This window comes from Pectinophora gossypiella, chromosome 10 (assembly GCF_024362695.1).
Source record: "Pectinophora gossypiella chromosome 10, ilPecGoss1.1, whole genome shotgun sequence".
NCBI lineage: Eukaryota > Metazoa > Arthropoda > Insecta > Lepidoptera > Gelechiidae > Pectinophora > Pectinophora gossypiella.
Window position 1 is genome coordinate 12,317,165 of NC_065413.1, and position 19,546 is coordinate 12,336,710.

The window sequence follows — 19,546 nt, forward strand, 5'->3', positions numbered from 1 at the left end:
CTAGTCCTAGGTTACCAGCTTAGGTCTACACAATGTATATCCTTGCTTCGTGACATTTGAAAGTCGATTATAGCACGCGTGTCATATAGGTATAGTGTTGCCGAACTGTCGATAGATTTCATAAAAAAACAAACTTAAAAAGAGGCTTTAGAGGATAGAAAGTTTGATACTATAATCTCAAACTAACGATAGTCCAATACGATCTACAGTATCGTACTATCCATAGTTTTTGTGTCTCTGAGCTTTGATGGTAGTATCGACGTATAGTAGCAGCGGTAATATCGACACTTATCAAAACTATCGATATTCTGACTCATACTAATTCAACTATCGATAGATAACTACCGATCAGCAACACTAGTACCTATAACATGTGTGTATTGATAATAAGTGTATAAAATGTCAGCGTATTATTATGATAAAGCAAGATACTTATATATGTGTATACTGCTGCAAGCTATGATAATAATATGATAATAATAACTTTGGCCCCACACACGCCTTCCAAAACTCCGGGACTCCATAGTCCCGAGATATGGAAACGACATACAATAATAATAATATATTTTATTTAAAGACAACAATGGTGCAGCAACTGTGTTAGTACAATGAGTCTTAAAATTATGTTAGCATAATAACATAAACAACCTATAAACGTCCCACTGCTGGGCACAGGCCTCCCCTCAATCAACCGGAAGGGGTATGGAGCATACTCCACCACGCTGCTCCAATGCGGGTTGGTGGTGGTTCGAATAATTAATATATTAAACAATTGATAAATACCAAACATGCGCTTAAGACACCCGTTAAAATTAAACGTAACATTATGAGATGCGATGAAAACCATGCACGGGGAACTATGTTCATTCTGAGCTAAACATGCACGCATGTATTTTCAATGGTACCTAATCGTAGAAAGAAAATCAATTTAATCGTACAATGTTAGCCAACAAGATGAGCCCCATTAATTAGATTCCGCTGATCTTAGATCTTACTTATTATTTCTGGGAATTATTTATCCCTTAAAATAATTTCCGAAGTGCTCTTTCGTGGCTCTTCCCTTTAATTATTTCTAATGACATTATATTTACATCAAACGCTTTCCAACGATGTGATTTCAGCTTAAATTTTACTTCTTATAAGAAACTTTCTTCTTAAATGTACGCTTTCAGCGGAAGTTTTTTAATTATCTATCTTTACTTTGTTTTATTCTGTTCAGAATCTTACGTAGAACTTCTTAAATCGGTTTTCAAAATAAAAGCGTGGACGAAGGATATCCTTTATTAATTTAGTTGTAATATTTTGTTATTGTTCACAGAACAAGGGGTTAAAAAGGCCACATCGAAGCAATTCATCTAAAAAAGCAATATGCTATTTGACATTTGTTTGCATTACGCACTTTTGTATGCGCAAATGTAAAATTGCTATATTGCTTTTTTGATGAATTGCTTCGATGTGGCTTTTTTAACCGCCCAGGATACAATTAGACTAACACGAGACAGACAAATGGTTCAGCTTATTTCGAGTAGAAATATCTTGCTGCTGCAAGATAGACCGGGATACAGGCATTTGCATTAATTTTATTGTAATATGTATGTACATTATTATGATACCTATTGCCTCATCATCATCATCTCCAGTTTTATCCCGTTGCTCACAGTGTCCGCTTACCTAACATACCTATTAACTATTGTTTCATTATTTAAAAATCGTTTTATCACATTTTCGACTTCCTGTAAGTATGTATTTTTACGAGTAAGACTGTTACATAACAATTGCAAATAGTTGCAAAATATCAAATTAAAGATCAGTGATTTATGTGCCACAAATTGTGGCGTAGTGAAAGCACTATTAGCCAATGGTATAATTTGACTAACGATCAGTAGGTGGAATAATGTGAATGTCGACGGGTAAAGTCACGGCGAGATCTTGTTTAAATTAGGATTACACAGCTTAGTGACACCAGACATGTATAAATTATACATTAATATCTGTCGTGTAACGGCGGCTGAGCCGCTATTCAGCTAAATGTGAGCTGTACATTTAAGGCAGTGCGACATTGTTTTATGTAAAACGAATATTTGCTACAGACTAAAGTCTATTAGTACTCAAAAGTTTTTTAAAATTTAGTGTAAGTATGTTTAAAGTTAGTGTAGGTTTAATGGACGAATATATAAGCTGTTTATAAATCATTGACAGTTATCGTAGAATAACGCGTTGGAGATAACTACATCAATTATCATTCTAATTAAAACTAAAAAGTACCAAATATTTACATCTATGCACCTGTGCTTACTACCCCTTCTTATATTTTATTAAAACTCTAGGTTCCTTTAATGTCGGTACTGTGTTTACTTTGGATTTTTCCATCTATAAAACGATAAATTACGACTGAAATAAAAACGCGACGAGAATATTTATGAGACATGAACGCTTTTACGTCACAACCTACCTATATATACCTTACCTACTACACTAGACACGCCTACAAACGCAAATATCAATTACAGACGTAATCGTTCTAATATTGCGAGTACATCATTACGTATACTTTTTGCTTGATGATTACTCGGTGTTTTTTGGGTAGCTGGGTCAATGTTTCCGGTAATTTGGGTTAGTCGAGTTATATTAAATAAAAAAATAAACCCTCTTTTTAGGTGGGACGCTCCCTGGCCGGACCCCAAATAAAATTAATTTTCTTCTAATGCTTTGATACTTATATATTGTATATACATTTTGGTATACTTACAAACGAATGTAGAGATTATGTAGATTGAAATAATTAAGTATTTGACTGGGTCAAAGATAAACTATAAAATGCTAACGTAGAAATAGAAGTCAGTCTAAGATGATCAAAAAACAATCTTATTTTACTATTCGATTTATTTTCGAATTTTATTTATGAATTAAGTAACAATGAGTACGAAGTTTGACCGCTTTTATTGATGACGTCACAGTACAGTATTTTCATACACATACAAACTCCATAGAAAACTTTCGTTTTTACGTTTCGTAAAAGGTATATCATTTGACTAGCCTGTCAAGTAGCCTTTTAGGTACTGTGTACAAAGCAAATAGTGGTTCGGCCAGGGAGCATCACACCTTTTCTGGCCACTCGGGTAAAACGTAAAATGACCTCACGAAAGAGGACGAAGTTCTGAAACTGAAACTTGGAAATACGGGACCTCCTAAATGAAATGAATAATGATACGAGCTCGGCTAATTAAAATGGTTCACTGTTCCGAGCAAGATAGCGCTTAATTTTGAGTGGTGTGCATGTAGCAATTATAAACTGTTTTAAGTAGATGAGGAAATAATTAATATCGTTTGAATTTTGTAGATCAATATATGAAACCTTCTTAAGTTAGTTAAGATCATTCCGAATATAATTTTGAAATAATATAATATTACTTACTTAAGTATTTTTGCGTTTAAATGATCTTGAATAATTTCGAATTTCGAAATTTTCAACATGAATCTTTCGCAATAATATTTTTTCGTTACATTTCACAGTAAATTTAAATACAAACGTTTTTAAACACACGACCTTAATTAATATTGGATTTAATACGCGCGCATGTCGAAAATTCATTAAGCACATTTTACATGACACTGAAATGTACCTACTTTCTTTCAGTTTGTACAGGGTGTTTTGTTATAGGGTGTGGGGGCCACCCGTCCCCACTGTCGATGTTATTAATGGGACTATTTGTAGTCCCATTATGAAGAATACCGTAAATAAAGTATCGTTTTATGCTACTAATTGAGTAGTATAATTGAGTAGTAAACAATAAACAATTAACATTTTTGTTAAAACATTTTTTGCTCATATTTTTTTATTTCTAGTTTTAAAAATCTAAAAAAAAAAATATTTTTTTACTTATGTAGGTACTGAATAGGTACTAAATTTGTGTATAGGCGAAATTACATTTCGGAGCCTTTTTGTGGAGATTCTAAATGTGGGTGGTCATTCAGACATCAGAATGACTGGCCATTTTTTAAATTAATTTTCTTATTTATTAATTAGGTAGAAAATATCTATACAAAGGTATTAAATAGTAGCTAAAAGGTATTGGATGATAGTAATATTTTAAAACTGATCTGTCATTTTGGGCAGTCATTCTGATGCTCACAAAGTGGCTGCATAATTATACGTAACATTATAAGTATGCAGTCTGCAATAGCCAAATTTATCGTGAAATTTTCCTTTGGCTTTTCAGTTTCCCCGGTAAAGCGACGCGCGCCTGTGATTTCTCGAGCGTTCCTTTATTGTTTATTCCCTCTCGTCTCTTCATATTATTGTCTACACTTTATGAACAGTCGTACAGCTCATTTTATGGCAGGTATCAAGGACTGTAATGTTGTTGTGAATTTACCTTTACTCTTTTGCTTGTATTATTATAACTTAAATAAAAGTGACAATTAAATTAATGCTGACCAACTGCAAACTGTAATACACATACTTGTAACAGTTGGAAAGGCAGACAGGCAGAACAGTTGCTTCTCTAACAAACCGGACCTGTCAAATCTTCAGTAAATCTCCACGTATTAGAAATGTCGGCATAGTCCCCATGTCTTCTCCTGAAGTTGGAGGTTGTATTATCGCGTATAAAATTGACCCATTTATGTCGTAACGGCCCTCTGAGACTAGCGGGCTGGCAAAGGCCCGCTATTAAACTCAGTTATTTGGTAATTGCTATTACTTTGATAGTGGTCGGTGTGGCTTAGCAAAGAATTTTGGGTAATAATAGACCTAATATTTACAGAAATAGATACAGTATATTTTACGAGTAAGTAGATAGTATTGAAGGATGTGGACGATACGTTCGAGCTCTTTATTGATATTTAGAATAGTACTCGTAAACGGGAAAAAATGTTGCAATCATTTTCGCCTACATACAATCAAGACTTTGTTTAATTTTAACAAACGAACATTGCAGACTGAGAACCAAGTCACTTTTTGGTAAATAGCAATACTTGTGCATTTTAGCTTTAAGTACGTTTTTTTCGCTGTTAGTGTAGTAAAACGGATATTAAAACTATGATAGTACGTACCAATGAAAATAGGAAATTGCACGTAATATCCTACAAGTGGCGCACAGCAGGGAAGTCTCCTCGCAATTACGAGCTAAGCGATTAGTCAAAGAGTAGGGCGGGGATTTTGCAACGGCATGATGGCCGCTCACTATCTGGTCCTAGGACGAGATCTCCACTTTAAACACGGCTGTTGGAATGTTCGCCCAAAGTAAATATCAAGATCGGACCAGTTATGGGTCGTAACCTGCTCAATGCTCATACATAAGTACATAAACATATACGTCCCACTGCTGGGCACAGGCCTCCCCTCAATCAACCGGAGGGGGTATGGAGCATACTCCACCACGCTGCTCCAATGCGGGTTGGTGGAGGTGTTTCTACGGCTAATAGCCGTGTCCAACGGCTTAACGTGCCCTCCGAAGCACGGAATCATTTTACTTTTTCAGACAATCGGGTGATTCAAGCCTGAAAAGTCCTTACCAAACAAAGGACAGTCTCACAAAGTGATTTCGCCAATGTCCCCATCGGGAATCGAACCCGGACCTCCAGATCGTGAGCCTAACGCTCTAACCACTAGACCACGGAGGCTGTTCTTCTATATTCATACTTTAAATTAATTTCCATCTTAACAACAAGTAATTAAACATGCATAGACAAGACATTACATTAATATTGTCATTGTATCAAACAATATTATCGTAGATGTGGAATATTTTCCGTCGTTACGCCAACAAATCTGACTCATTAAATTTATATTAACATACACGGAACGACTATTTATTGACACGTAAAAGTACATTTGCAATAACAACAAAATATACTAAGTAAAGTAACTTTGACTTAACTTTATGAGACTGTCCTTTGTTTGTTAAGGACTTTACAGGCTTGAATCACCTGATTGTCCAGATATGTAAGATGATTACGGAATTGGCATCGGGCATCGGAGGGTACGTTAAGCAGTTGGTCCCGGCTATTAGCCATAAAAGCACACATCAAAGCCATTAATCCGCAGTGGAGCAGCGTGGTGGAGTGTACTCCATACCGCCTCCAGTTGATTGAGGGGAGGCCTGTGCCCAGCAGTGGGACGTACGTAGGCTGTTCATGTTATGAATAGTACAGACATATGGGCTGTAGACAAAGAGCTGCGCATCTGATGTTTCAAAAAAAGATGCTCAGTAGGATTTAGTGCATATTTTATTAATATTTCATTAGTTTTTATTACTTATTTAAATAATCTGAGAGAATAATAATCAGAGATATATAATAAATAATCAGAGATTTTTTTTATTACTTATTTAAATAATCTTATTTATTCAGAGGCAAAGCTAATGTGGTAATGCGTTGTTAAGATTGTATTGTTACTCGAGGAGTTTTCTATTAATCAGACGCTTTCTGACGGCGTACTTAAAATAGATATGACGGGTGATTAATTGAAATGAAATGTTGGTTGCGGACTAATAAAAAATAGACGAAGCATTGCAGGATGTTCTAGAATCGATCGACAGTCGGGAGCGCAGTGCTCAATAAATATCAGTGTATAATAGCCACTGGGCTGCCTTTCAGAGTTTCGCTCACAGCAGTCGCCGCAGTCGCGCTGAAAATTGAAGTTAGATTCAGCTGGAAATTGCACTTGCAATAAATTATATTAAGTACTCCGTGTCCTACTTTGAGAATGGAGTTAGTTTCTTGGAAATTGGTTAGTAAAGTGTGACTGTGAAAAAAATATGCCTATTATCAAGTTTTTATAGGATTTAGTCTGTGAATTTTGTATAACGTAGGTACGAAGTCTTACGCTTTGTTCCAGAAACTGACTTGTATTATTTAAGTAGATTTCCCCGGCCCTTTCTACCTTCACTGGTAAGAAGAGTACAGTATAGAGACAATCTTTAAAAGAAAAAAAAATACGAAAAGGCAACATTTCATTATTTGCACAAATATTGGTCCTCAAAACACAAGTTAGGACTCTCTCTCTCTGTCCTTACCTGAATCAATTATTCAGAAGTTATCCAAGTTGTGGCAGGTGTTTGTCATAGTTGGGCTAAAGTGTCACATCAGGAAGGCTTATCTGGTATTACCGGATCTACTGCTTCCGTAGAATACGAAGTTTTGGGAGTAAATTAAGTAGCGGCCTTTGAGAATGGACCGATTTAGAAAAAAATACGTAAGATATTCTATTTTCAACTTAATATTCCCAAAACCGTTCCATGAAAGAGGGTCTTGACAGACAGACATATGGATGAACAACAGTAAGTCTTCCATTTCTCCTTTTGAGACAAATAAGCGGAAAATCAGGAATAATAATGTAACAAGAAAACATAGCGGTACTTATAGAATTAAAGTACCTACTTAACTGTAGTAATAGTAGACTTGACACACAAAACAAAACACAAGACAGCTCGGATGGTACAATATTTTTACAATAAATGACCCATCTTAGTTTACTAAGAGATTCAGATACTTAGACAAAACATAAATTTATTTTAGTTTAACAACTTTAAAAGTAGTGTCGTCACTCTCTTACGACGAGTGCAAGACAGATAAAGCTAGTTTTAGAACTGTCAAACTAAATTAAAATTAAGTTAGTTTGCAGGAATCATCACCAATGTTTGTTAGGTCATTGACGTGTTGATAAGATTATTAGAGGTTTTCACTGCTTGGTAAGATTAATTTTGCTATAAAAGAACCAGAATATTGTTTAAATATGTAGATACATTTCCTCCACTACATCTAAGAAAAAAAATGTAATTAAGTATCCGCAATTTGTCAATCAATGTACACCCAAGCACCGTGTAACAGGCAAAGAGATGAAATCCGAGGAGTTTGGAGATTAAGGCTGACGATTGTTTTCCTCATTTAATGAACAAACATTAATCCAGTAATTTAACAAGATAAGTTTGCTTATGTGACTATACGTAATGAGGCTTGAAATGAAATATTAAGTACATATGTGCAACAGCAACAAAATCTACACCTTTTGAAATCTCATAATAAGAATGACATGAAAGACTAGTGGAGACCGAAACGGTAAAGATAATCCTGCAAACATTTTAATACTTTAATTTCTAAATACGGACCTTGTTACAAATAAATAGACTGAATAGTAGGTCCAGGAAAACGTAAGAGGAAAAATACAGAAGCTTGTTAAAAGGAAAGCAAGCACCGAAAATAAAAGCAATTTAAGATCCTGACGTGGCTACCTCCTGGCTGGAGTTGCTGTGAACTAGACAACCCAAACAGAGCTGGTGAACAAATTACTTTCCAAACAAAAAGTGCTTCAATCGTACGACCTGTTTCATTTACAAAATTGAAATTCACTCAATGAACAGATGAAATCAACAAAGTAAAAACTCATTGGCAAGAAATAGGAAAATGGATTGAACAAAGAGCATTTACTGACATTCTCAAGATGGACTGGTGGCAACTGACACCACGGAAAGACATCTTCGGTGTCCCGGATTCTCTGGCAGCTACAGATTCAAGGGTTAGTGTATTTCATTTTCACGAGCATTTTCTTGTGTGCTTATATTTTCTGCTTCAAATAATATGCCAGGGAAGTAAGGGGAAATTTTCTAAACTATTCCTCGACGTCATTACTTATAACTGACTAAGCGTTCTGCAAAAGTAATAGTTCCGTGAATATTGTTTTTAATATCACGGGTCGGGACGTTCTTTTAAACGCTATTCGCGCTTTTGTTTTGTGATCTTGTATTGCAAATAAGGAAAATGCTCTTATTGTGTGCGTGCGTCTTTCGCTTAGAATTATTTGTGGAAGATTTCGGAACAATTGAGCCATTGAAATTAAAATTTAATGGATCGTATTTACATTGCATTTACAGAGTTGTACTTACAGAGTGAGTCTTACCAATTTGTCTTACCAATTCCTTAAATAATTCAAATACGCCTACCGTTTTCCTATTCCATTATTCATTCGGAAAAGATTCGACAATCGAACGGAAATTAGGTATTTGCAAAAGGGATGTTTCAATCGAATCCTTTCCGCTTCCATTCCTATTTTCCTATCGGTATTTCGCTTTATTTATTTATTTATTTATTTATTCACAAAGTGGTATTATAATATTTACATAACAATAGTCTCGCCAAACTGCAGAGGCAGTTTGTTGGCAAGCCTGCACTCGTTACCTTAGTCTAATTATAATACCTACCTTTAAATAAGAGTAATATTCAAAGAAAAGATTTGCTAGCAAAACAGAATTAGCACAACTTACATTTATCACTCAATATAAAAATTGAAATAAGCACTGTCAGAAGCACGTGATGTTTGTGTAGTAGGTAGTTATTAATTCTCAAATAATGATATTTTAAGTTTTCTTTTTAACGTACTTTTACATATTTCATTCTCCTCTCTCAAGAAATATCTTCTGTTAAACACCTTTGGCAAAAGGTATTTGTTGGTACGTTGGCCATAATAGTTTCTTACTTTTGGACAAATATAAGTTCTTTGTCTAACTTTGCATCGCACATTCCTGTTTCGAAAAAATAGTGAACATTTTATTTGTTAAAAGATTTGGAATAGCGCACGGGAACTAAGCAGAAACTAGAATTGTGTTTAAGTAAATGTGGAGGCACAAAGCAAAGTTGTAGCAGAACGTTACATATTAAGGATGTTTGAGACTGGGACCGCTATTCAACATAGTTTTAGATTACTTTCCCAACTCCTAAATCCTAATTGTTTCAGGTTATTAGGTAAAGGTAATGTTTGTAACTTCTTTATTGATTTAATAACATAAATTATAAACATAAAAAGACTACTTATAAACATAAAAAGACTACTTAAATACGTTTCACTGCTGGGCACAGGCCTCCCCTTAATGAACCGGGGGGGTATGAAGTATACTCCACGCTGCTCCACTGCGGGTTGGTTTAATAGTGTTTAGGTAATTACTCTTTTTTATTTAGTCTGCAAGATTCCGATGCAATAAATTATATTATATACCCACCCACGCACCTAAGTGGATTGTATGTTTATTATTTACACAAATCACTTATCGCCTTTTTTACGAGTACTTAGGTATTCATTACTGAATGGCCAATCAGTTTACAAATATTCGGTTCCGCATTTCGCCAGTCTAAACAAGTTTGAGTGATTATCATTCCAGTCCAGTCACCCCGAAAATAATTCGTAGCGTGATATTTTGTAGTTATCAGCAGGGTTTAGTTATATGCGGATATGTAACCTCCATATCGTCGTGTAGGGGTCTTTTTTTTTTTTTTTTTTTTTTTTTTTTTTTTTTTTTTTTTTTTTTTTGACGTGACTTATTGTAGATTTGCCGCAGATGGCATTAACTACTTGGCCGGACAAATGGGGAGCGCTGAAGGCTCTCACCCGGTACAACGTTTAAGACAACAGGCCTGAGGGTGCCCAGTTGGGCGCGAACCTCGGCTCAGGGCGTCGTCTGAGAGAAAAAAATATTTGAAAGAATTAATCGACCCTAGTGGGTCGATAGCGATAAGCGCTGAATGAGGGAAATCGTCGACCACGCCGGCGGGGTCGGTATCGGGGACCTGAAGTGTTTGGTGTCGCGAGCTGATTGGCTGCCTCTATGGCTAGAGTGATCGGGTCGTCGGGATCGTATATTACGTCCTTCGGACGCCGATACTTTTCAGTACCGTCCCTAAGCGGAATGTACTCGGAAGCCGCAACTACCAGGGGATTTGGGTGGTGCGGAGCAGAATCGAAAAAACGTTTGGAAGCTAATTTGAGCCATTGGGCAATGGTTGGCAGACCTAGGTCAATGTGCAGATTTTCATTGCGAAGGAACCACGGAGCTCCCGTGGCTTTCCGCATGAAACGATTTTGTATTACCTGTAGACGGTGAATTTGAGAGGGACTCGCGTGAGCGAAAACTACCCCTGCATAGGTCATGATCGGACGGATGCAAGTCGTGTAGATTTTCACCTTATTCCTAAGGGACAATTTACTTCGCTTGTTAAGGAGACAGTGAAGACGGCCCATTACAAACGCGGCGCGATCGCGCACACGTTTGATATGGGCCTTGAAAGTAAGACGTCTATCTAAGACTACGCCGAGATATTTGACTTGCTCCTCCCAAGGGATCGGCTTGCCAAACATCGTGATGACTTTAAGTTGACGGCGTGACCGTGGCGTGTTATAATAGCCCTTTGAAAAGTACACCGCTGCACTTTTCTCCGGGTTTACCTCGATTCTCCATTTGCGAAACCACTTGCCCAAGGCATTGGCCGCGCGTTGGAGGATTCCGGTCATCATAACTCGACCACGGCACGAAGAATAGATGGCTGTATCATCCGCAAATAAAGCTAATTCGGTATTAGGGGATTTGGGAATGTCACTAGTATATAATGAAAATAGTAAAGGGGAGAGGACAGAGCCTTGTGGGACTCCGGCATGTATCGGGTGCGGTGACGAGAGCGTCCCCTCCACGCGGTAGCGAAAGGTTCGATTTGAGAGGAAGTCTCGTATGATGTGCACGAGACGGTCTGGCACTCCCAGTGAATAAAGCTTGTAGATCAAGCCGTTGTGCCAGACTTTGTCGAACGCTTTCGCCACATCGAAGAAGAGCGCTCCCGTAGCGACAGGTTTTTTTAAGTTTAATTTACTAGATATATGTTCAACAATACGGTGCACTTGTTGAACGCAGGAGTGTTTGGTTCTAAAACCAAACTGCTCTGGTGGAATAAGACTATTGGATTCGGCGTAGTCCCGTAATCTAGCAAATATGAGCCGCTCATAAACCTTCCCCATGGAATTGAGGAGACTTATGGGGCGGTAACTCGAAGGTTCGTTTTTAGGTTTCCCAGGCTTTGGTATACCAATTACAATTGCTTCTTTCCACTGCTGTGGAAAGACGCAGTTGCTCAAGGCGACGTTGAATATTGCCGTTAGTAAGCAGATGAGGGGAGCACCGAAGTTTTTAAGGACACGATTCGTGATACCGTCTGAGCCAGGGGCTTTTCGGGTATGAAATCTTTTGATAATACCTAGTACCTCTTCCTCAGTTACCTGTGGAAGAGGAGGATCGGTGGGAGGTACAGAAGCCCTACGCTGAACTTCACAGTTCACCGTCGAGAGGTGCCTACGATCGATAGGGAGAGTGCTGGGCGAGCATTGGGCTTCGAGACTGTCGGCAAGGCATTCGGCTTTTTCGTCATCGTCGAAAGCGGGGGGTTGGTTAGGCCTATTGAGAGGGGGAGTAGGAACAACCGTATCCTTTTGAAGAGACCTAGACAGCTGCCAGATGGCCTGGTGGTGGGGCTCAATGCCGCTCAAAAGATTATCCCACCGATTCTGTCGCATGTCATTTATACGTTTTCTTACAGTATGCTGCAAGAGACGCAAATGACGGCGACAATCCTCGTTGCGATTGGAATCATATGCGCGGGTGGCTGCGTTTTTCTCCGTTAGCAGATCACGGATGTCGGTAGGCAGTTTCCAGCGATGGTCTTCCATCTCCGGAACCTGTTTTGAACTTTCGTTCAAAACCGACCTCACGTGATCCGTGAGGGAGTTAATAGCTGTCGAGGCCTCCTCTAAGGAGGTTATTTCTACTGGGATACTATCTAAGTATACTGAACTGGAAGTCTGGAGGCCTTCGGCCACCTTCTCCCAGTCCAGCACTGTCTTAGGGGGTGCTGGATTATCAGGGGCGTCTAAACGGGAGCCTAGTTTTAATATAACAGGTCGGTGGTCGGATTGTAACTCGTGTAGTACTTCTATAGAACATAAACGTAAGTTTATGTTCTTTAGGAGCGCCAAGTCGAGTATTTCTGGTCTGTGGTTCAAGTCAGGGGGATATCTAGTGGGCTGCAATGGTGTTATTATATCATAATAGAGGGGCTCGGCTAGAGTTTCTAATACCCTGCCTCTTGTGTTTGTTGTTAAGCAACTCCAAGAAAGATGTTTAGCGTTAAGATCGCCTGCAACTATGACTGAATTACTGAGATTAAAGAGGGCTTCGAGGTCACTTCTAAGTAACCTCTTAGAGTTATTAGGAGATAGATAAGCCGACACTAGTGTGATTGGCTGATGTCCTGTCATGCCTACTCGACAGATCGAAGCCTCAATGTCAGTGAGGGCAGGCGGGTCTATGGGTATACAGTGAAGTGACTTTCTATAATAAATGAGAGTGCCCCCTTTGGGCGCAAAGATCCTGTCGTTTCGCACTAAATTATAATTCGCCATCTTGGGGTCGCGATTAGAGGGTTTGAGGAAAGATTCCTGCACTAATAAAATATCTACCTGATGATGTTTTACAAACTCGTGAATCTCTGCACGTTGACCTAAGATGCCATCAGCATTGAAAAAACCTATTGTAAGGGAACGCGGTTTGACTCTACTTTTATTCGTACAATCCATTATTAGGCTTTAAATTGGGACAGGGAGTCTACTAAACTGTCGAGTCGACTAAGGACCGACTTAAAGAGAATACTAAATTCCCTAAACTCGTTGACAGGAAACGCAGAGGCCTGAGGGGCCATCGTAGGAACCGAATGAGGCGCAAGAGTGGCTGCAGGAATACCTAAGTTGCTACTAGGTTGGGCGCGGGGAGGATTTGTGGGTCGGACGATTGCCGGGGGACGAATCCATGCGGATGGACGCTGCGGCGCGAGTTTGGTCTGCGTGAGTGGCAGAGCCGGGAAATCGCGAGTAGAGTGCGAGGAAGGGGCCATATGGGCCTTAGTGGGACCGGGTTGGGAAGCTGCAGCGCGGGCTGCCCTTCGGTGGCCTACCTTGTGGTGGGTGCGTGGAGCCTTGGTGCATCCGCGATAGTTCGCAGGATGACCTTGCTGACCACACAGCACACAGCTAGGGGGTTCCACCTCGTTTTTGCCTCTAAGGCAATCCGAGGTAGCGTGATCACCTAGGCACTTTACGCACCTAGGCTTAGCATGGCAATGCCTACTAGAATGTCCGTAAAGTTGGCATCTATGACATTGTGTTGGGGGGCCTCCCTTATGGGGAGTTTCGACTTTGAGGCCAGATAGACCGCAACAAGTCTTCAGGTTGAAGATCTTCTTGCCCTCATCCGTCCTTTCTAATATGACCGTGACCATGTCGTACGGGACCTGGCCACGACCGCGATGCATACGGTGCACCTCGAGTACCGGAAAACCGTTGTTAACAAGGTCCTCCTTAACAAGAGTGGTTTCCCACTCCTTAGGGATTCCCTTTATTATGATACGGAGGATACGTTCCTCCGGGAGGGCGTAGGTATGGAATTGTATTCCTCTACCTTTCAGAATTGTAGTGAGCTTTCTATGCTCAGAAGATGACGGGACTTGGATTTTGATCCCATCTTGAGTCGTGCGGGCGCTGGTGATGACGATGTTTTCCTCTTTCGCCCGAAGGGAGACTTCGTTCCACCTATTTTTTTCCCTCATATACAAGGGCGGAGGGGTAGGACCTTTTGGTACTTCAGTGCCGCTGGTGGCACTTTTACTATTGACAGCCTTAGAAGGGCTGGAAAGGGCCTTAGGGGCCTCGGTGATGGAAGAGGGAATCGACGTTCCCGAGGATGTCTTCTGAACCTTAGCAGGCTCAGATTCGCGGTGACGGCGGGCTCGTTTTCCCTTACGGCCCTCCACGAGCGTGAATATGTCCTCCGAAGAAGACGACTCCACACACTCCGACGACGAATCGGACTCAGCAACGTCCATAAGGACATTGCACGATTCCTCATCGTCACCGGCGAGGAGGGAAGCAGGGGAAGGGGATGACGCGCGCGACTGAGACGAAGCAAGAGACGCGGCGGGGCGGGCAGACGCGGTAGGCCGGGCGGGGCCGGGATACGACGTGAGGGACGCGGCTGGGCCGGAGGTTGCGGGGAGACAGGGTGACGACGCGCGGTCGGCACGAGGACTACCAACGCGGGGCGCGGAAGGCAAGTTTACCGCTGCAACTTGCGGTATTAATCTGCATAACTTAGCGTAGTTCGCGCTATCCGCTGCGATATGCGTCAAAATGATGTCACCGAGTATGGCCTTCAGCTCGGCGCTGTCGGCCATTTTTACGGGACGGCCAATCTGCTATAGAATAATTACCACCGCTTCGCAAAAGCGTTCCTCAGAGAATAAGCGGCACAAGAAACTCTGAGGCGATCGCTCACTAACTTTCGCAACTCGAGTGGGATTGCTCGAGGGTGTGTGAGAGTGAGTTTTGCCTCTTTGGTTGGGGTTAACAAAGAGGATGTGTGCTTATGGTGTGCCCTAAGCTGGTATCCCTTTGCCGATCTTATTGTGCAAGAGGGTTCCTATGCTCTAAGTGCGGAGGGTTTTTACACCCCGAAACACGAAGAGAAAAGAATAAGGGGTAGAGATTGGTCACTCTACCCCGGGTGACAGCTAGGGTCGACTAGGGTAGACCCCAAGGCCGGTGGTTCTAGCCCCGTCCGGGTAATATGCCTGCCTCAAAGTGAGGCAAGCGGACGCCCCAGGGCCACGTCCCACTCAGCTTAGTTAACACCGCAAGGTATCCACTGAGGACCACGAAACTGTGGTTTTAGTTAAAATCGATGCAACTGTAAAATAACAGTCGTTATTTTATCCTTGAAATTTAGATAAGCCAGCAAGTTCTGAGAAGAACTATTGTTGACTCAATGAATGGCGGCAGGGTCACGCCAGCAGGTAGCCGGCAGACAATGGCGGCACGGGGCGCGGGGCGCGCGGCGGGGGGCTGCGGGGCGCAGCGCGGGGGGCTGCGGGACGCAGCGCAGGACCTCTGAACAAACGACCGTTCGGAACGGCCGCTCGACGCAGAGTACCGTGTAGGGGTCAGATGTGCGAAGTGCAGTGAAGGACGGTGGAGGTCACCTTGGAGACGTCATCACAGCTGACTGTCAGTGGAATGTCCCAATAGTTTCCGGGGACATTCTCCAGATTGTGACGTCACGGCTTTGCTTTTGTTTTCCGTATTTACTGCATATATAAGTGACTGGTAACTTGTAGTTGTATAACTAGACTTCATTAGTTTGAAAGTGAGTGCAGTATTTTAAGATCTGTCTGAGGCCTTGAATAGCGCGCTCTTATTTTCTCTAAAGTTTAATGTTAAGCATTGAGAATTAAAGAAGATATTTAATTTAAATTTTATTGTAACTCATTTAATGGTTTTGTTTATTTAAATCCCAAAAGAACTTATTCTATGTTCTTCGAACTGTGTTACAAATTAATTGTGTTAAACTTAATATTTCTTTTAATCTGGTATACATATCTTCACGGTCATCGACTTTCAACGCATTAGTAGGTGATGGCGATACACTAAATACTTCTAATATGTGTCAAAGTGCAGTATTATAAGCTGGTAGGCAACACACAGTGCATAAATAAGGAAGCTGTCAATCTACCGCCATTAGTCGCCAACGTGAAGATCACTTCCTATAGTCATTTTATGTATTTCATACCACTTTATTGCGTCGTAAAAGTAAATCGTTCGGTTTATACCTACCTCTCAGACAGCTTTAGAAGTATGCTAAGAAACCGAGCTATGGGATACAATAACACCTATTTACAATAGACAATATAAAGTGATTCTTATAAACAAAATGCTTGTAATATTTATTGTAAAGGAGACGGTAAAGTAGAGAAACAATCCGGCGTAACATTAACATTGATGGGGTTTCATATAAAATCTCGTGAATGACTCGTTTTGAAGTGTTGTCGTAAAACATAAACAGCCTACTTATACTGGGTGTTAGTGACAACGTAACGAATACTGTGGGGTTTGATTCAGACCATGATTCTGAGTTGATATCAAGTGGAATTTTCCGTCGCAAAAGTATGGGACTGAAAATAATTTAAAAAAAACACATTTTTTTCCGACAGGAAATTCCACTAGAAATCAACTCGGAATCATTGTCTTAACCACCCCCCTCAGTATTCTTTACGATGTCACTAACACCCTATATATACGAGTATGTTAACCATTACATTACCAGGTCCCTCCTGTCCATGCGAAATTCTTCGATCTTTCTATATTCAACAATATAAAACAAAACTTCTAATCATTTTGTCGACTGATTTTAACGGTTTTGTTGTAAAATCGAATGATCTATAGTAACATAACAAACAGATTACGTAGTTGTTTGGTTAGTTTAATAACAAATACACTTAAACATAAAAAGACTACTTGTATACGTCTCACTGCTGGGCATAGGCGTCCCCTCAATCAACCGGAGGGGGTACGGAACATACTCCACCACGCTGCTCCACCGCGGGTTGGTGGAGGTGTTTTTACGGCAAATAGCTGGGACCAACGGCTTAACATGCCCTCCGAAGCACGGAATCATCTTATTTCAGACAATCAAGTGAAGCCTGAAAAGTCCTTACCAAACAAAGGATAGTCTCCATAAAGTGATTTCAACTAAGTCTCCATTGGAATGGGAGTGTTGTCGTATGAGGGGAAAATAAAACTAGGTACTTACTTATTCTTATTTTACCTGTTTATCTTTACGTCGAATACCTTGGTGATCGATCGCTAACCGCTTCTCTCACCCCATTCTGCACCCTCCAGTCTCATCACCATTTCCAAATACTTATGCACAAAAAAGTAAATGAAGAGAGAACTACGCAACGAGCGAAACAAAAGAAGAACGCGGTTTGACTTGCTCCCCGAGTAGGTATTTTATACCTACATACCGGGTGAGAGCCCTCAGCACTCCCCATTTGTCTACGTCACTTCAATATACCTACATATCTATGGGTTACTTATTATATTATTAGCACGTGATTGATGAGTTCTACAAAAATAAAAATACTTAGATTTAGAGAAAAGAAACGCATTCTTTTATTGTCCTGGACACTGTTCTTGACACGTGTTTTTTCTAACGTGACTTATTGTAGATTTGCCGCAAACGGCATTAAGTACTTGGCCGGAAAATTTTTGATACACACTTTTGACGTTCATTTGCCTATTAGAATGCCGATGTCGTTGCGATGTTTTCCCGACGACCCGATTACTCCCGACGACCCGATTACTCTAGCCATAGAGGCAGCCACAGAAACGCTGTTTGAATCATCTGATAAAGATGTAAAGGCCTGAGAGAGAGAGAGAGAGAGGCAGCCAATCAGCTCGCGACACCAAACACTTCAGGACCCCGATACCGACCCCGCCGGCGTGGTCGAGGATTTCCCTCAATCAGCGCTCATCGCTATTGACCCACTAGGGTCGATTAATTCTTTCAAATATTTTTCCTCTCAGACGACGCCCTTAGCCGAGGTTCGCGTCCAACTAGGCACCCTCAGGCCTGTTGTCTTAAAAGTTGTACCGGGTGAGAGCCTTCAGCGCTCCCCATTTGTCCGGCCAAGTAATGAATGCCATTTGCGTCAAATCTACAATTAGTCACGTCAAAAAAAAAAGTTGCGATGTTAAGTAGGTAAACCAACCCGAAACTCTCATGTCAGAATATTCCTATAAATAGCCTCAATACGTCATGCAAACATCTCTATTAGCATTAGTAGAGTACAAGTTTACCTACTTGTATTGACACGGTACGCTGACCGTAGTTATATTGGCTGACCCATTTGGCCGACTTCCACGGCTTTCAGTCCGTTTATTTAGGTTCGTTACTCTGTGAAGTAAGTTTTACTGAAATGCAGTTAGTTGAAAATGGAGTTAGCAAAGTTAAACTCTGTTAAATGCAATTAGTTTGGTATTTGTTTGGAGAGTAGTTAATGAACTCTATTTGAAAATGAAAATGAAAGAGGAAAGTGTTTTATATTATAAGTAAGTACTAACGATTGCCTTAGTTCGGTCTGTTTAAAGTTGGCCCCGATTCCTGCAGACACATCTTAATTTTATTTTCTCACACCTGTCATTTTCGAATCCGTAGGAAAGGAATGGGACGGATGATTGATAACTTTTAATTTATACACCATTATCAATAAAACGTAGATAAGAGTAAATTAGGCTCTCATAAAATAATTACTTAGGTACTTAATTGAAAAGTAAATTGAAAAGAAAAAAATAAAAAGAGCTCTGTAATAATATTATGCAACCGGAGTGATGTTGATGTGATTTCCTACTTAGCTGTAAGTATCTACATCATTTAAGAGTCATACTGGAGGAAACTGTTTAGGTATAGCACGTTTTCTATCATGCGGGCACATTTTTTTTAATAGGCGTATTGTTAATCCCCCGGTTGATTGAGGGGAAGCCTGTGTCCAAAAGTGGGACGTTTACGCTTCTAGGTAATTATAGGCGTTTATAGGCAGGTTGGTATACTTGTAGAAAGATCAATTTTGAGCGAAATCGAAATGGACGGATCTTACCGCACGGAGCGTCGCATTGGCATGTAAATAATCTCTAAAAGTTGCTGTACTGTAGCAGCCTCCCGCACATCCCAGGCACTCCATACAAAAATGTCATTATTAACCTTCCATTCCACTAGATTCGTCTAACACGTAAGTGCGAGCGAGAAAGTTAGTCCGCGCTCATCCCTTTACTCCTTAGCGGTTTACGGCCATTTAAGACTAATTTAAGACCCAGAGGGGGTGAGATGAATCTAGCTACGAACTGGTA

The 19,546-nt window shown here is 40.4% G+C and overlaps 1 protein-coding gene across 2 annotated transcripts in view; it reads left to right on the top strand.

Moving 5' to 3' along the window:
* Nucleotides 1–19,546, top strand: part of LOC126370054 (NADP-dependent malic enzyme-like) — a 57,247-nt gene that overhangs the window by 27,763 nt on the left and 9,938 nt on the right. The window lies entirely within an intron of this gene.